Here is a 15,851-nt window from a genome sequence, read left to right as displayed (position 1 = left end):
TCAAAGATAGACACGGAAGGGTCAACGGGTTGAGCAGTGAATAGCAAAACCGATGATAAATAGATCAACCTTAACCCTCTCTCCTTCCATCCCTACTCCTCCCTCCCTTCATATTGTGAAGATGAGTCTTGTGTGGTTGAAAACCCATCATCATACAGAGACAGTAATATAACCCAACAGTCCCAAGATGGGGTTGATTAAATGGAATCAAATTGGATTTATAGAGCAAACATACAGTACCAGTCACAAGTTTAGACACACCTACTCATTCAAGGGTTTTTCTTTATTTTTTTTTACCATTTTCTACATTGTAGAATAATAGTGAAGACATCAAAACTATGAAATAAGTTTGGTGTGGTAACCAAAAAAGTGTTCAACAAATCAAAATATATTCAAATAGCCACCCTTTGCCTTTGTAACGATGTGAGCTGAGTCGGGAAGCAAGTTCAGGGAATGAATATTTTAATAAATAAATTAAACATAATACAAAACAAGAAACACGAACAACGCACAGACAGGCAACTGAAACATAATCAATGACGCCTGGGAAAGGAACCAAAGGGAGTGACATATATAGGGAAGGTAATCAGGGAAGTGATGGAGTCCAGGTGAGTCTAATGACACGCAGGTGTGCGTAACGATGGTGACAGGTGTGCGTCATAACCAGCAGCCTGGTGACTTAGAGGCCGGAGAGGGAGCACATGTGACATTACCCCCTCCCCGATGCGCGGCCCAAGCCGCAGAACGCCGACCAAAATGACAATCCCGGGGATCAGGAGCGGACCGGTTGCCTCTGCTGAGGCGCGGGAAACCTGTCAGTCCGGCTGAGATGCGGGAGCATGGCGACCTAGAGCACCGGAGACAGCATATATGACGGTACCCCCTCCCCGGCGCGTTCAGCTCCAGCCGCAGGACGCCAACCAAACGGACGATCCCAGGGATCAGGAGCGGACCAGTCACCCCTGCTGATGCGCGGGAACTCTGCCTTGTTGTTTAAGGGCTTGTAAGTAAGAATTTCACTGTAAGGTCTGCACCTGTTGTATTTTATTTGATTGATTTGATTTAAAAGTTAACTTGTGCAATTATTTTCCTTCTTAATGCTTTTGAGCCAATCAGTTGTGTTGTGACGAGGTAGGGGTGGTATACAGAAGATACCTGTCACGGATTCCCCCGGGTATTGCTGCTCATTCCGTGCACCATTCTTGGAGGTCTACCACCGGCCTCTAGGCGTCACTGAATCGTCTCATTACGCACACCTGATTCCAATTCCCCTGATTAGTAATTATATATAGGTGCCCTGTTTTCACCATTGTCTTGTCGGTTATTGTTCCCATGTCCGTTGGTCTTGTGAGTACCTGTGCATTGTCGTTTCGGCTTTCGTGCTGAATGTATTGTGTACTCATTATTACCTCGCTCTTTTGTTTGGGTTACAACCCTGTGTTTTTGTATACGTGTTTGTTTTGGGCTTCCTCCCCATGTCTTTTCATGGCATGTTGTATTTTTGGGTGGAGTGTTAAAGCCCCCTATTATGTATTCCTGTGCCTGTCTCCAATCCTTTATAGGACTATTGTCACGTTCTATTTGGTAAAAGACCTAGTCCATATTATGGCAAGAACAGCTCAAATAAGCAAAGAGAAACAACAGTCCATCATTACTTTAAGACACGAAGGTCAGTAAATATGGAACATTTCAATAACTTTTTAAAGTTTCTTCAAGTGCCGTTGCCAAAACCATCAAGTGTTATGATGAAGCTGGCTCTCATGAGGACCGCCACAGGAAAGGAAGACCCAGAGTTACCTCTGCTACAGAGGATAAGTTCATTAGAGTTACCAGCCTCAGAAATTCCAGCCCAAATAAATGCTTCAGAGTTCTAGTAACATCTCAACATCAACTGTTCAGAGGAGACTGTAAATCAGGCCTTCGTGGTCGGATTGCTGCAAGGAAACCACTATTAAAGGACACTAATAAGAAGAGACTTGCTTGGGCCAAGAAACACAAGTAATGGACATTAGACCGGTGGAAATCTGTCCTTTGGTCTGATGAATCCAAATTTTAGATTTTTGGTTCCAACCGCCGTGTCTTTGTGAGACACAAAGTAGGTGAACAGATGATCTCCGCATGTGTGGTTCCCACCATGAAGCATGGCGGAGGAGGTGTCATGGTGTGAGGGTGCTTTGCTGGTGAAACTGTCAGTGTCATCCCATCTAGTTTGCACTTAGTGGGACTTTAATTAGTTTTTCAACAGGACAATGACCCAAAACACACCTCCAGGCTGTGTAAGGGATATTTGACCCAGGAGAGTGATGGAGTGCTGCATCAGATGACCTGGCCTCCACAATCACCCGACCTCAAGCCAATTAAGATGGTTTGGGATGAGTTGGAACGTAGAGTGAAGGAAAAGCAGCCAACAAGTGCTCAGCATATGTGGGAACTCCTTCAAGACTGTTGGGAAAGCATTCCCCATGAAGCTGGTTGAGAGAATACCAAGAGTGTGCCAAGTTGTCATCCAGGCAAAGATTGGCTACTTTGAAGAATCTAAAATATATTTTGATTTGTTTAATGGTTACTACATGATTCCATATGTGTTATTTCAAAGTTTTGATGTCTTCACTATTATTCTACAATGGAGAAAATTGCACGTTGCGTCACAATACTGTTTTGAACGTTCGATTTAGGATTGATGCCCAACTGAGCGTTCTACATCCTCATTGGGCGCTGATGAAGATTTGGTGTAAAGTGCATTACTGTAGCTTTAAAACACAATGCCATTTCTAAAGGTGGAAAATACTTAGTAGGAAAACCTTTTGTAATCATTTTGATGTTGTCAGATTGACTTTAGTTACAGTATAACGTTAGCTGGCTAGCTAAGATTAAGGGGAGACCTCCAGATTTCAGCTAGCTAAAATTAGCATTGCTAGTTATTTGATGAACTTTGCTAGCAAATGACAATATTGCCATCTGTCCAAAATATATTTGACAACATGATGATGATTGGAAAGTTGTTTCCTACTAAATATGTGCATACTTTAGCAATGTTATTGTATTCCCAAGCCCTTGTAGTGTAATTTAGACAAAACAGTCATTAGCCCTTGTTTAAAGTCATTAGTCCCCGTCCTAATTTTGAGCATCAACATGGCTACGTGACCGAGTGACGGTGCAACCCATGAATACTTATATAATAAATGTTTCACTAAGTTCTAAATAGCACCCCAGACCTAAACCCCAAAAGATCCAGCTCAGGCAACAGTGGTAAGGGAAAACTGCCTAGTTAGGAAAAAGCAGATACTTGATTCCAACAGTGTGTTTCTATGATTCACTGGGTCATTGTTATATTTCCCTCATCACGCTGTCCTGGTCTGTGATATAACATTAAGACTTGTATGGAAAGTGTGGTGGCTCTGCTAAGCGCGATACTTCTAGAATAAATAATTTATTAGTGCTCTATTCCAGAGTGGAATGTAGATGGTATGATCAACTCTTGTCTCAGGTAATGGTGGTCTTTCTGTGTGTGTGTGTGTGTGTTTGCTACCCCGTCCTCATCCTTTCACCCTACTGCAGTTTGTCATTACCTCTAGGCCCTATGTACATTATTGTTTAATGTTTCAGGGGTCAGAGCACAATGATGATGCATACCCTGTTTTTATCTCTCCATCCTCTTATGGACACTCATCTGTCCGTTTTCACCTTTCTCACTCTTCCACATGGTTTTAGAGAGGCTTTGAGACCCTTCCATAAATCTGCAGATTACTGCCAAGAGGCACTTAACCCTCCTGGATTTACCACTGCCATTTTCTTCTGTTCTTCATCTCATCGGTCTCTACTGCTTCTCTTCTCATATGTCTCCTCTGTTTTTCGATCTCTCCCTCTCAGCCCCCGACACACTGACCGGACCAGGCCCTCTTAATGTCATAAAGATGTCAGACACGTTGTGATAATGATGCTATAACGATGTTACAGAGTTAGGGGATTTCTCTGGTTTTACCTGTATGACTAGATAAGATGTGTGTAAATGTGTCAGAGAGTCTGTAACTATCAGCCCTAAAGGCCGTCTACTGTCTTATGCTCAATAATCCACAGCCGCAAATATGTGATAGTCCGCAGGTTCATTATTACATATTTACTAACCTAACTTCATTGGACGCTCACGGACGTATGTCACATTTACCGTGCAGCTCGGCGGCTTTGAACTCAGTAGCACACTCTGCTGTGTTCCTCTGAACCCAGTCCTCTGTGTTAATGACTGTCAATCATTGCAAACTAACTTAGAGGTAAACTAATACATCAGAAAAAATTACATGAAATCAATGCGTTGGTGACTGATAACGCAACCCAGGCTAATTGTAAGTGAATTACAACAGACTGATCAGAGAGAGAGAGAGAGAGAGATGCCAACCATAGTTCGTCCTGTGTAATTAGGCATTTGCAAAAACTGTTACAGGCTTTGGTTTTTACATTTTGAGGTTGGACATTAGCACGTGGGGTGCACCGATTGGTGTCACCTCGTTAGTCAGAACGTATTACACCTGTGCTGGTTGGTCAGCTCGTTAGTGGGAAGGTGTTTCTCCTGTGCTGGCCCAGGTGCTATTTAAGAGTGGCTGACCCAGTACATCAGTTGTCTTGAGAAACATGGAGGGTTAACACCTTTAGTTGGTTCTCCCAATTTGATATCCAGACAAACAATCTTTTATCTGATCCTCCCTGTTTTTGTTTTGCGTCCTGTCTTTAAGTTTGGTGTGGGATTTTCTTTTGTTTGCCTCTTCTTGGGCAAATTTAGTGGGTGCTGATAGTGGATGTCTTTTAGGTCTCAGTTGCTGCTAGTCAACTTTCAGAGTGTCTTTCAAAACATAATGTACCCAAGATGGCGTAGCAGTCAAACGTCTTTGTCTTTTGTGTCCCTTGTATATATCTTTTTACATATTTTTCTTCGCATACCTTTAAAAAATATTTTCCTCAACCTCAACTTCTAAATACTCTCCTGCAACCCGCCTCACCCAATGTGGCGTGGATCTGCTTTTTTCTAAAGTATTTCTATTCACTTCGGATCTGGAATCCCTCAACTGAAGCTAGCCAGCTAACTACCTACCAGCTATCAGTTAGCAAACCATTGCTAGCGGTCATCCGCTAAACTTTAGCTCGGAAAGCTCTCGCCAGTTCGAACAACGTGACTCAAACCAGAGCATAACGGACCTATTTTTCTCCATATCCCCGGTTTCCTACCGCAAAAAAACATTTTCATCTGGATCTTCGCAACTAGCTAACCGCAATCCCGGGTGACCACTCCTGGAGCAAGCACCAACTGGCCTGAAGCCTGAAGCTAGCCCGGCCAGGGCTCCTGTGCTACCACCGAAGCCCACTCCTGGGCTACAATATCCGGAACCCTTCGGAACCCCCATCGCGACGTCCCCCAAAGGCTAACTTGCTAGCCCCGGTCTACTAACTGCTAGCTTGCCTGCCCCGGTCTGCTAACTGCTAGCCCCTGCTAACTGCTTGCTTGCTAACCCGGTCTGCTAACTGCTAGCTTGTTTAGCCCCGGCCTACTAACTGTTAGCGTGTTAGCATCGGCCTGCTAACTGTCTGAATCGTTCCCAGTCAGCCCAACCACTCACTGGACCCATATGTTCACTTGGCTACGCATGCCTCTCTCTAATATCAATATGCCTCGTCCATTACTGTCCTGGTTAGTGATTACTGTCTTATTTCACTGTAGAGCCTCTAGCCCTGCTGAATATGCCTTAACCAACCATGTTGTTCCACCTCCTACATATATGCGATGACATCACCTGGTTTAAACGTCTCTAGAGACTATCTCTCTCATCATTACTCAATGCCTAGGTTTACCTCCAATGTACTCACATCCTACCTTACCTTTGTCTGTACACTATGCCTTGAATCTATGTTATCGTGCCCAGAAACCTGCTCCTTTTACGCTCTGTTCCAAACGTGCTAGATGGCCAGTTCCTATAGCATTTAGCCGTACCCTTATCCTAATTCTCCTCTGTTCCTCTGGTGATGTAGAGGTTAATCCAGGTCCTGCAGTGCCTAGCTCCACTCCCCAGGTGCTCTCATTTGTTGACTTCTGTAACCGTAAAAGCCTTGGTTTCATGCATGTTAACATTAGAAGCCTACTCCCTAAGTTTGTTAGACTCACTGCTTTAGCACACTCTGCCAACCTGGATGTCTTAGTCGTGTCTGAATCCTGGCTTAGGAAAACCACCAAAACCTTTAATCTCCATCGCTAACTACAACATTTTCCGCCAAGATAGAACTGCCAAAGGGGGCGGTGTTGCAATCTACTGCAAAGATAGCCTGCCGAGTTCTGTATTACTATCCAAGTCTGTACCCAAACAATTCGAGCTTCTACTTCTAAAAATTCACCTTTCCAGAAACAAGTCTCTCACTGTTGCCGCTTGCTATAGACCTCCCTCTGCCCCCAGCTGTGCCCTCGATACCATATGTGAATTGATTTCCCCCCCATCTATCTCCTGAGCTCGTGCTACTAGGTGACCTAAACTGGGACATGCTTAACACCGCGGCCATCCTACAATCCAAGCTTGATGTCCGCAATCTCACACAAATTATCAATGAACCTACCAGGTACAACTCCAAATCCGTAAACACGGGTACCCTCATGGATGTCATCCTAACTAACTCGCCCTCCAAATACACCTCTGCTGTTTTCAATCAAGATCTCAGTGATCACTGCCTGCATCCGTAATGGGTCTGCGACCAAACGACCACCCCTCATCACTGTCAAACGCTCCCTAAAACACTTCTGCGAGCAGGCCTTTCTAATTGACCTGGCCGGGTTATCCTGGAATGACATTGACCACATCCCGTCAGTAGATGATGCCTGGCTATTCTTTAAAAGTGCCTTCCTCACCATCTTAAATAAGCATGCCCCATTCTTTTTTTTTTTTAACTAGGAATAGATAGTCCTTGGTTCACTCCAGACCTGTCTGCCCTTGACCAGCACAAAAACATCCTGTGTCGTTCTGCATTAGCATCGAATAGTCCCCGTGATATGCAAGTTTTCAGGGAAGTTAGGAACAAATATACACAGGCAGTTAGGAAAGATAAGGCTAGCTTTTTCAAACAGAAATTTGCATCCTGTAGTACTAACTCAAAAAAGTTCTGGGACACTGGTAAAGTCCATGGAGAATAAGAGCACCTCCTCCCAGCTGCCCACTGCTCTGAGGCTAGGAAACACTGTCACCACCGATAAATCCACTATAATTGAGAATTTCAATAAGCATTTCTCTACGGCTGGCCATGCTTTCCACCTGGCTACCCCTACCCCGGTCAACTGCCCAGCACCCTCCACAGCAACCCGCCAAAGCCCCCACCATTTCTCCTTTACCCAAATCCAGATAGCTGATGTTCTGAAAGAGCTGCAAAATCTGGACCCCTACAAATCAGCCGGGATAGACAATCTGGACCCTCTTTCTAAAATTATCTGCCGAAATTGTTGCAACCCCTATTACCAGCCTGTTAAACCTCTCTTTCGTATCGTCTGAGATTCCCAAAGATTGGAAAGCTGCCGCGGTCATCCCCCTCTTCAAAGGGGGTGACACTCTAGAGCCAAACTGTTACAGACCTATATCTATCCATCTATCCTACCCTGTCTTTCTAAGGTCTTCGAAAGCCAAGTTAACAAACAGATTACCGACCATTTCGAATCCCACCGTACCTTCTCCGCTATGCAATCTAGTTTCAGAGCTGGTCATGGGTGCACATCAGCCACGCTCAAGGTCCTAAACGACATCATAACCGCCATCGATAAGAGACATTACTGTGCAGCCGTATTCATCGACCTGGCCAAGGCTTTCGACTCTGTCAATCACCACATTCTTATTGGCAGACCCGACAGCCTTGGTTTCTCAAATGATTGCCTCGCCTGGTTTACCAACTACTTCTCAGACAGAGTTCAGTGTGTCAAATCGGAGGGCCTGTTGTCCGGACCTCTGGCAGTCTCTATGGGGGTGCCACAGGGTTCAATCCTCGGGCCGACTCTTCTCTGTATACATCAATGATGTTGCTGGTGATTCTCTGGTACACCTCTACGCAGACGACACCATTCTGTATACTTCTGGCCCCTCTTTGGACACTGTGTTAACTAACCTCCAGACGAGCTTCAATGTCATACAACTCTCCTTCCGTGGCCTCCAACTGCTCTTAAACGCAAGTAAAACTAAATGCATGCTATTCAACCGATCACTGCCCGCACCTGCTCGCCCGTCCAGCATCACTACTCTGGACGGCTCTGACTTAGAATACGTGGACAACTACAAATACCTAGGTGTCTGGTTAGACTGTAAACTCTCCTTCCAGACTCACATTAAGCATCTCCAATCCAAAATTAAATCTAGAATTGGCTTCCCTTATCGCAACAAAGAATCCTTCACTCATGCTGCCAAACATACCCTCGTAAAACTGACCATCCTACTGATCCTCAACTTCGGTGATGTCATCTATAAAATAGCCTCCAACACTCTACTCAACAAACTAGATGCAGTCTATCACAGTGTCATCCGTTTTGTCACCAAAGCCTCATACACTACCCACCATTGCGACCTGTACGCTCTCGTTGGTTGGCCCTCGCTTCATACTCGTTGCCAAACCCACTGGCTACAGGTTATCTACAAGTCTCTGCTAGGTAAAGCCCCGACTTATCTCAGCTCACTGGTCACCATAGCAGCACCCACTCAGGTATATCTCACTGGTCACCCCCAAAGCCAATTCCTCCTTTGGTCGTCTTTCCTTCCAGTTCTCTACTGCCAATGACTGGAACGAACTGCAAAAATCTCTGAAGCTGGAGACTCATATCTCCCTCACTAGCTTTAAGCACCAGCTGTCAGAGCAGCTCACAGCCCATCTATCTACCTACCTCATCCCCATACAGTATTTATTTATTTATCTTGCTCCTTTGCACCCCAGTATCTCTACTTGCACATTCATCTTCTGCACATCTACCATTCCAGTGTTTAATTGCTATATTGTAATTACTTCGCCACCATGGCCTATTTATTGCCTTAACTCCCTTATCTTACCTCATTTGCACACACTGTATATAGACGTTTTCTTTTGTTCTACTGTTTTATTGACTGTTTTGTTTATTCCATGTGTAACTCTGTGTTGTTGTATGTGTCGAATTGCTATGCTTTATCTTGGCCAGGTCGCAATTGCAAATGATAACTTGTTCTCAACTAGCCTACCTGGTTAAATAAAGGTAAAATAAAAAAATAAAAAACACCTAAATCCCCACCAATTTGCTCTGTTTGTCACGCCCTGATCTGTTTCACCTGTCTTTGTTATTGTCTCCACCCACCTCCAGATGTCTCCTGTTTACCCCATTAGTCCCCGGTTGTCACGGATCCCCCCGGTACTGATGCTCATTCTGTTCACCAGTTCCTGAGGTCTACGTCACCGGCTTTCTAGGCTTCATCAACCCCGGACTGTCTTGTCTGATTGCACACACCTGGTTCCCATTTCCCCTGATTAGTATGTTATATATGTGCCCTCTGTTCCCTCTGTCTTTGTCAGTTATTGTTCCCATGTCCGTTGGTGGTGTGAGTACCTATGCGTTGGTGCAGCTGTTATACTGCGTGCTTTATATATTGTGTATTACGGGTATCGTCCCATTTTGTTCAACGAGGTTTACCCTCACTCTTTTGTTTGGGTGCAGCCCAGTGTTTGTATACGTGTTTGTTTTGGGTATATTAAAATCCCCTATTGTGTATTCCTGAGCCTGTCTCCAAATCCTTTACACCAGTGTGACACCAGTGTATTCATCCCTTTGTTTCCTGTCTCTCTGTGCCAGTATGTGTTGTTTTGCCAAGTCCACCAGCGTTTCTTCTAGCTCCTATTTTTCCCAGTCTCTGTTTTTTCCTAGCCCACCTGGTTTTGACCCTGTCCTGACGCCGTATCCGCCTGCCTGACCACTCTGCCTGTTCTGACCTCGAGCCTGCCTATCCCCTTGTACTGTTTGGACTCGGACCTGTTCACTGAACCACTGCCTGTCCTGACCTCGAGCCTGCCTATCGCTTGGCGATTAGGCTTGATGGGCGCCTACGAGAATGCCGGTGTGAGAGGTCGGGTCTCATGAACACGCGTTCGTCTGCTGATGCTGGCGCCTGTCCGAAGGAATCCGGAAATCACCGAAGTTTGTATTTCCGATGACAGCCGAAAACCAGAGGTTCCCAGAGAATAATCGGTGACGGGTGAGTTGGATACTCCCGAGCCCATGCAACTGAGAAGAGCTAGGTTATCGTCGGTTGGGGAACACTCACAAAGAATTTAGCGTAACTGTTGTCATACTGTACGTGACATTATATAGCCACTTGCCCAGTTAAGAAACACTTTTCTTTAGTGGGTACAAGTACTCTTGTGAGCCAGACTGGGAGTTCCCTAACTTCCATCACCCGTCCACCTTTTTTGTGATGCTGCTGTGGGGAGACCAATCTAAGTCTCTCCGGGTGCTCATTGACTCTGGGGCTGATGACAGTTTTATGGATGCTACCATGGTTTCTGAATGAGGTATTCTCACTCAACTTCTCTCTGTCCCCATTGATGCAAGGGCACTTGACGGTTGTTCTATTTAAAGAGTCACCCATAGCACTGTGCCCGTTCATATACGGGTATCAGGAAACCACAGTGAGACCATAACGGTTCCTGATCGATTTTTATTTTTTATTCCCCCCCCCCCCCCCCCCCCATGTTCCTGTGGTTTTGGGATTTTCTTGGCTCCAGAAACACAATCCTGTTATTGACTGGACCACGAACTCCATCCTGGGTTGGAGCCCGTTTTGTCATTCTCATTGCCTAAAAGCGGCACAGCTGTCCTTGAGACGTTCCCCTCAGGACGTAAGCAAAGCCACAGATGTCTCTGCCGTCCCCACCGAGTACCATGACCTCCTGGAGGTCTTCAGTAAGGCACGGTCTACTTCTCTTCCCCCGCGCTGCACTTATGATTGTGCAATTGATCTCTTCCCAGGCACCACACCCCCTCGTGGTCGGCTATTTTCTCTATCCAGCCCGGAGACCAAGGCCATGGACGAGTACATTGAGGATTCTCTGGCTACTGGCGGCATTCGTCCGTCTGCATCTCCTGCCGGCGCGGGGTTTTTCTTCATGGAAGGACAAGACCCTGCGCCCGTGCATTGACTACCAGGGTCTGAATGATATAACGATCAAGAATCGTTACCCCCTACCACTCCTCTCCTCAGCTTTCGAACCTCTACAGGGGGCCACCATTTTTACAAACTGGACCTTCGGAATGCCTACCACCTGGTTCGGATACGTGAAGGCGATGAGTGGAAGATACAGGCCCTGTTTGTGCAACCACTGTGGCTGGTATCCACATTGGACCTTTGCATTAGTTCCGAGCAAGAACTCTCTCTCCAGCCATGAAGCTTCTGTATTTTGCTTTTCTCCGTCTCTCCACCTGTGCTCGCTGTTGTCTGTACAACCTGTTTCGTCTTTGGAGGTCTCAGGAGGTCAAGTCACGTGCGAAGCTGTCTTTTCATCATGGCTGACGCGGGTGCCACTGGTTGTAGCGTGGGGAGTGTTTCTGTAGATTAACAGGAAGGTGTTTCGACGCCTATTGAGGGAGCCGTTCCCTTGTGATGATTTTAAAGCTTGCTTCATCGTTTGGACAAATCTTTCAGCGAGGCCATTCGTTGCAGGGTGATACGGCGCTGACTTGATGTGTTGAATTCCATTTGCTTCCATGAATGACCGGAACTCTTCAGACACCAGTTGGGGGCCATTATCACTAACGAGTTGCGTTGGCAAGCCGAAGCGACTGAAGATTGACCGTAGCTCTTCGATGGTTCTCTCCGCTGAGGTGCTCTTCATCACTGTGACCTCAGGCCATTTACTACGACTAAGAACATACAATCCTCTAGTGGGCCTGCATAGTCTGTGGACTCGCTGCCAAGGCTCCTCTGGGAAGTCCCATGGGTGTAGTGGCGCTATCTGAGGCATGTTCCTCATCTTTTGACATGCAGAACATGACTTGACCTTGTCTTCGATAGCTGCGTCCAGACCTGGCCACCAAAAGTAGCTGCGTGCAATCTCCTTCATTCGCACCATGCCACAGTGCCCTGAATGGAGTTCTTCAAGCACCTGCCTTCTCAGTGGCGGCGGTATGATGACTCGAAAACCCCATAGCAAGCATCCAGACTGAACTGTGAGTTCGTTTCTCCTCACTAGGTAAGGTTGTAGGCTGTCCGACATCTCTACTTCTTTTCCACGAGTGACAATGTCCACGACCTCAGACATCACTGGATCAGTGTGGGTGAACTTTTTCACTTGGACAGATGTAACTGGGGCGTTCGTCACTTCCTTGAAGTAGAAGATTTCAGCCTGGGAGTGCTCAGTGTGTGCGACAGGTAAGGGAAGCCTTGAGAGACCGTCTGCATTGCAGTGCTGCTCAGACCTTCTGTACTTGATATCGTACTGGTGAGCAGATAACAATAACGCCCATCGCTGCATGCGGCTGGCTGCAAGTGACGGAATGCCGGTGTGGGGACCAAAGATCGAGGTGAGGGGTCTATGGTCCGTCAGCAGTGTGAATCGTCGGCCAAACAGAAACTGATGAAATTTCTTAACTCCAAACACAATGGTGAGTGCTTCACGCTCTATCTGTGCATAATTGCTCTCGGCTTTACTTAAGGTCCGTGATGCGAAAGCAAGTGGCCTTTCTTCACCTGATGGCATGATGTGTGAGACAACTGCACCAACGCCATAAGGCGATGCATCACATGCCAACTGTAATGGCAAGTTGGGGTTGAAGTGGGTTAGGGCCTCTGACTGAGCTAAGGCTGTTTTCACTTTCTTGAAGGCCTCCTCACATCTGTCTGTCCACTTCCACTGTTTTGTTCAAAAGTTCATGCAGTGACTTTAACATGTTAGCTAGGTTTGGCACAAACTTTGCGTAGTATGTCAGTAGTCCTAAGAATGATCTCAGCTGACTCACGTTCTGTGGGGATGGAGCTTCCGCAACGGCCTTCACCTTCGATGGCGCCTTGTGGAGCCCCGAACTGTCGATGACGTGGCCCAGGTACTCAACAGAGGGCCGGAAAAACTCGCATTTGTCCTTCCGGACCCTCAGACCGTACTCCTCCAATCTCTGTAGTGTAGCGTTCAGGTTTCTCAGGTGCTCCTGCCCGTCTTTGCCGGTGATGAGTAGATCATCGAGGTAACATTGGACCCCAGTGTCCAAGGGAATGTAGGTAAGCAAGGGGGGGGGGGTTTACAGGTGCCCTAAAGGGACAAAACTAGAATATCAATACACAACACACTCGGTCTCCGAAAGCATTCTCCCTACCTCATGCCTTGCAGCTTCAGTGGATTAGGGTATTGAAACCTTGGTACGCAAGGCACAACGTTCCCAGACTGAACCTGAAGGGGGCCAGGGCTAACCAGTTGTTTGTCCCTAACTCAGTCTGGTCCCGGGTCCTGGAATGGGCTCATTTCTCCAGACTGACCTGTCATCCAGGTTCCCGTCGTACCCTATCCTTCCTCCGACAACGTTTCTGGTGGCCCACAATGGTTCCTGGCATCTCTGCCTTCGTCGCGGCGTGCACAGAACAAAACTCCACGGCAAGCTCCTTCTGGCATCCTTCAGCCACTGCCTGTCCCTCATCGTCCCTGGTCCCATATCTCTCTGGACTTTGTCACTGAGCTTCCCCCGTCGGTTGGCAACACCGTCATTCTGACAGTAGTGGATTGGTTCTCCAAGGCCACCCATTTCATCCCTCTCCCCAAACTACCCTCTGCCAAGGAGACAGCCCAGCTTACGGTGCAGCACATCTTCCAGATCCATGGACTCCCGTTGGACATGGTCTCCCACTGTGGTCCTTAGTTCTCGTCTGGAAGGCGTTCTGCTCCCTTATTGGGTCGTCGGTCAGCCTGTTCTGCGGATTCCATCCCAAATCCAACAGCCAGTCGGAGCGAGCTAACCAGCACCTAGAAACCACTCTAAGATGCCTGGTCTCAACCAACCCCACTACCTGGAGCCGACAACTGGTCTGGGTGGAGTATGCCCGGAACACCCTTCCCTTTTCAGCCACGGGACTCTCCCCTTTTGAGTGCTCTATGGGGTATCAACCTCCACTCTTCCCAGAACAAGAGGTCAACGTACCCTCGGCCCAGATGTTTCTCCGCCGCTGTTGGCGTACCTGGAGAAGAGCAGACCAACTCCAGGTATCGTCGACAAGCGGACTGCCACCGGACTCCAGCTCCCCGCTACCGCAGAGGGTATAGCTTTCCACTCGGAACCTGCCCCTTTGGGTGGAGTCCCGCAATCTTTCCCCCCGTTTCATTGGTCCTTTTCCCATCTCTAGGGTCCTTAGTTCCACTGCTGTCTGTCTTGTGTTACCCCGTACCTGCCGTATTCACCCTACTTTCCATGTGTCTAGGATTAAGCCTGTGTCTCATAGCCCTTTGTCTTCTGTCTCTGTGTCATCGATGGCCATCCGGCATACACGGTAAAATGTCTCCTGGGTGTTCGACCACGGGGCAGGGGTTTCCAGCACCTGGTTGACCGGGAGGGTTACGGCCCGGAGAAGAGGTGCTGGGTTCCCGCTAGAGACATCCTGGACCCGCTCCTCATTGCCAACTTTCACCGCTGACATCCCGTTCAGCCAGGTATGCGCCCAGGTAGGACGCCAGGTGGCATCCCTAGAGGGGGGGGGTACTGTCACGTCCTGATCTGTTTCACCTGTCTTTGTGATTGTCTCCACCCACCTCCAGGTGTCTGACCTCGAGCCTGCCTATCGCCTGGTACTGTTTGGACTCTGACCTGGTTTATGAACTCTCGCCTGACCTGCCTTTTACTTTCCCCTTTTGGTATAATAAATATCGGAGCTCAACCATCTGCCTCCTGTGTCTGCATTTGGGTCTCGCCTTACCCTTATACTGTTAGATAAGTGAAACCCAATCTTTCCTGAATAAGTTCCTCAAAATCCTTTTGCATATAGATTATTCAATGCTTCTTTAGTACATTCATCAACATGTGCAATGTTAGATTTTCTGTTGTAAGTCTTTTCTCTGTTGACCGATATTTTTGTATTTGAGATGAAAATTGTATTGAATGGCCTTTAAAAAGGTACATTTTAAAGGCATCCCATACGATAATTGGGTCTGCTGAACATGTATTGTGCAAGAATTATTATGAATTCCTTAGTTTTTGTTAAAGTACTGTCAATCCATAAACCCTGGTTCAATTTACAATATCCCTGTCCTTGTGGAAAGTCTGTCATAGTCATAAGGAGGGATATAAGTTCATGATCTGATTGAAGGACTGCTACTTAACTTGGCAGACTTCAGTAGCTGTGCTAATTTATAGACACTCCTGTGAATCTCAAATGGCTGCAAATCAATCAGGGAGACGACTTTGTGCAAACTGTCCCCGTGACCTACAAGTCCGAACGTGGGTCTCAGTCTCTCAATGCAATCAAATTCAAACCAGATTTAATATATTGGAAATGATGAATGATAAAAATAACACATATCCAAAGCAGAGAGCTGCAAATCCAATTAAAGGCCCAATGCAGCCGTTTTGGCAGAAAGGTTTGGAACATTGCGATGCTACTATGGAAAGTGGAAACTCCCACCCTTGCAAACCTGCTGAATAGAAGGTCCTTGTAGATTATATTTTCATCCAGCAACTATCAGGAAATAACACTACACTCTTAGAAAAAAGGGTTCTTCAGCTGTCCCCATAGGAGAACCCATTTTGGTTGCAGGTACAACCCTTTTGGGTTCCATGTAGAACCATCTGTAGAAGGGGCTCTACATGGAACCCAAAACAGTTCTACTTGGAATCAAAATGGTTTCTTCAAAGGGTT

At 46.8% G+C, this 15,851-nt stretch overlaps 1 long non-coding RNA gene across 1 annotated transcript; it reads left to right on the top strand.

Annotated features, from left to right (window-relative positions):
* Positions 1-665: 665 nt before the first annotated feature.
* LOC139565957 (uncharacterized) lies at positions 666-9,736 on the top strand. Its single transcript, XR_011673015.1, has 2 exons — positions 666-1,003; positions 9,332-9,736. It is a non-coding gene; the product is annotated as an uncharacterized lncRNA (long non-coding RNA).
* Positions 9,737-15,851: the final 6,115 nt, after the last annotated feature.

The sequence above is a fragment of the Salvelinus alpinus genome, chromosome 37, assembly GCF_045679555.1.
Source record: "Salvelinus alpinus chromosome 37, SLU_Salpinus.1, whole genome shotgun sequence".
Lineage (NCBI taxonomy): Eukaryota > Metazoa > Chordata > Actinopteri > Salmoniformes > Salmonidae > Salvelinus > Salvelinus alpinus.
The sequence above is the reverse complement of the archived record's forward strand: the minus strand, read 5'-3'. Positions and strand labels throughout refer to the sequence as shown.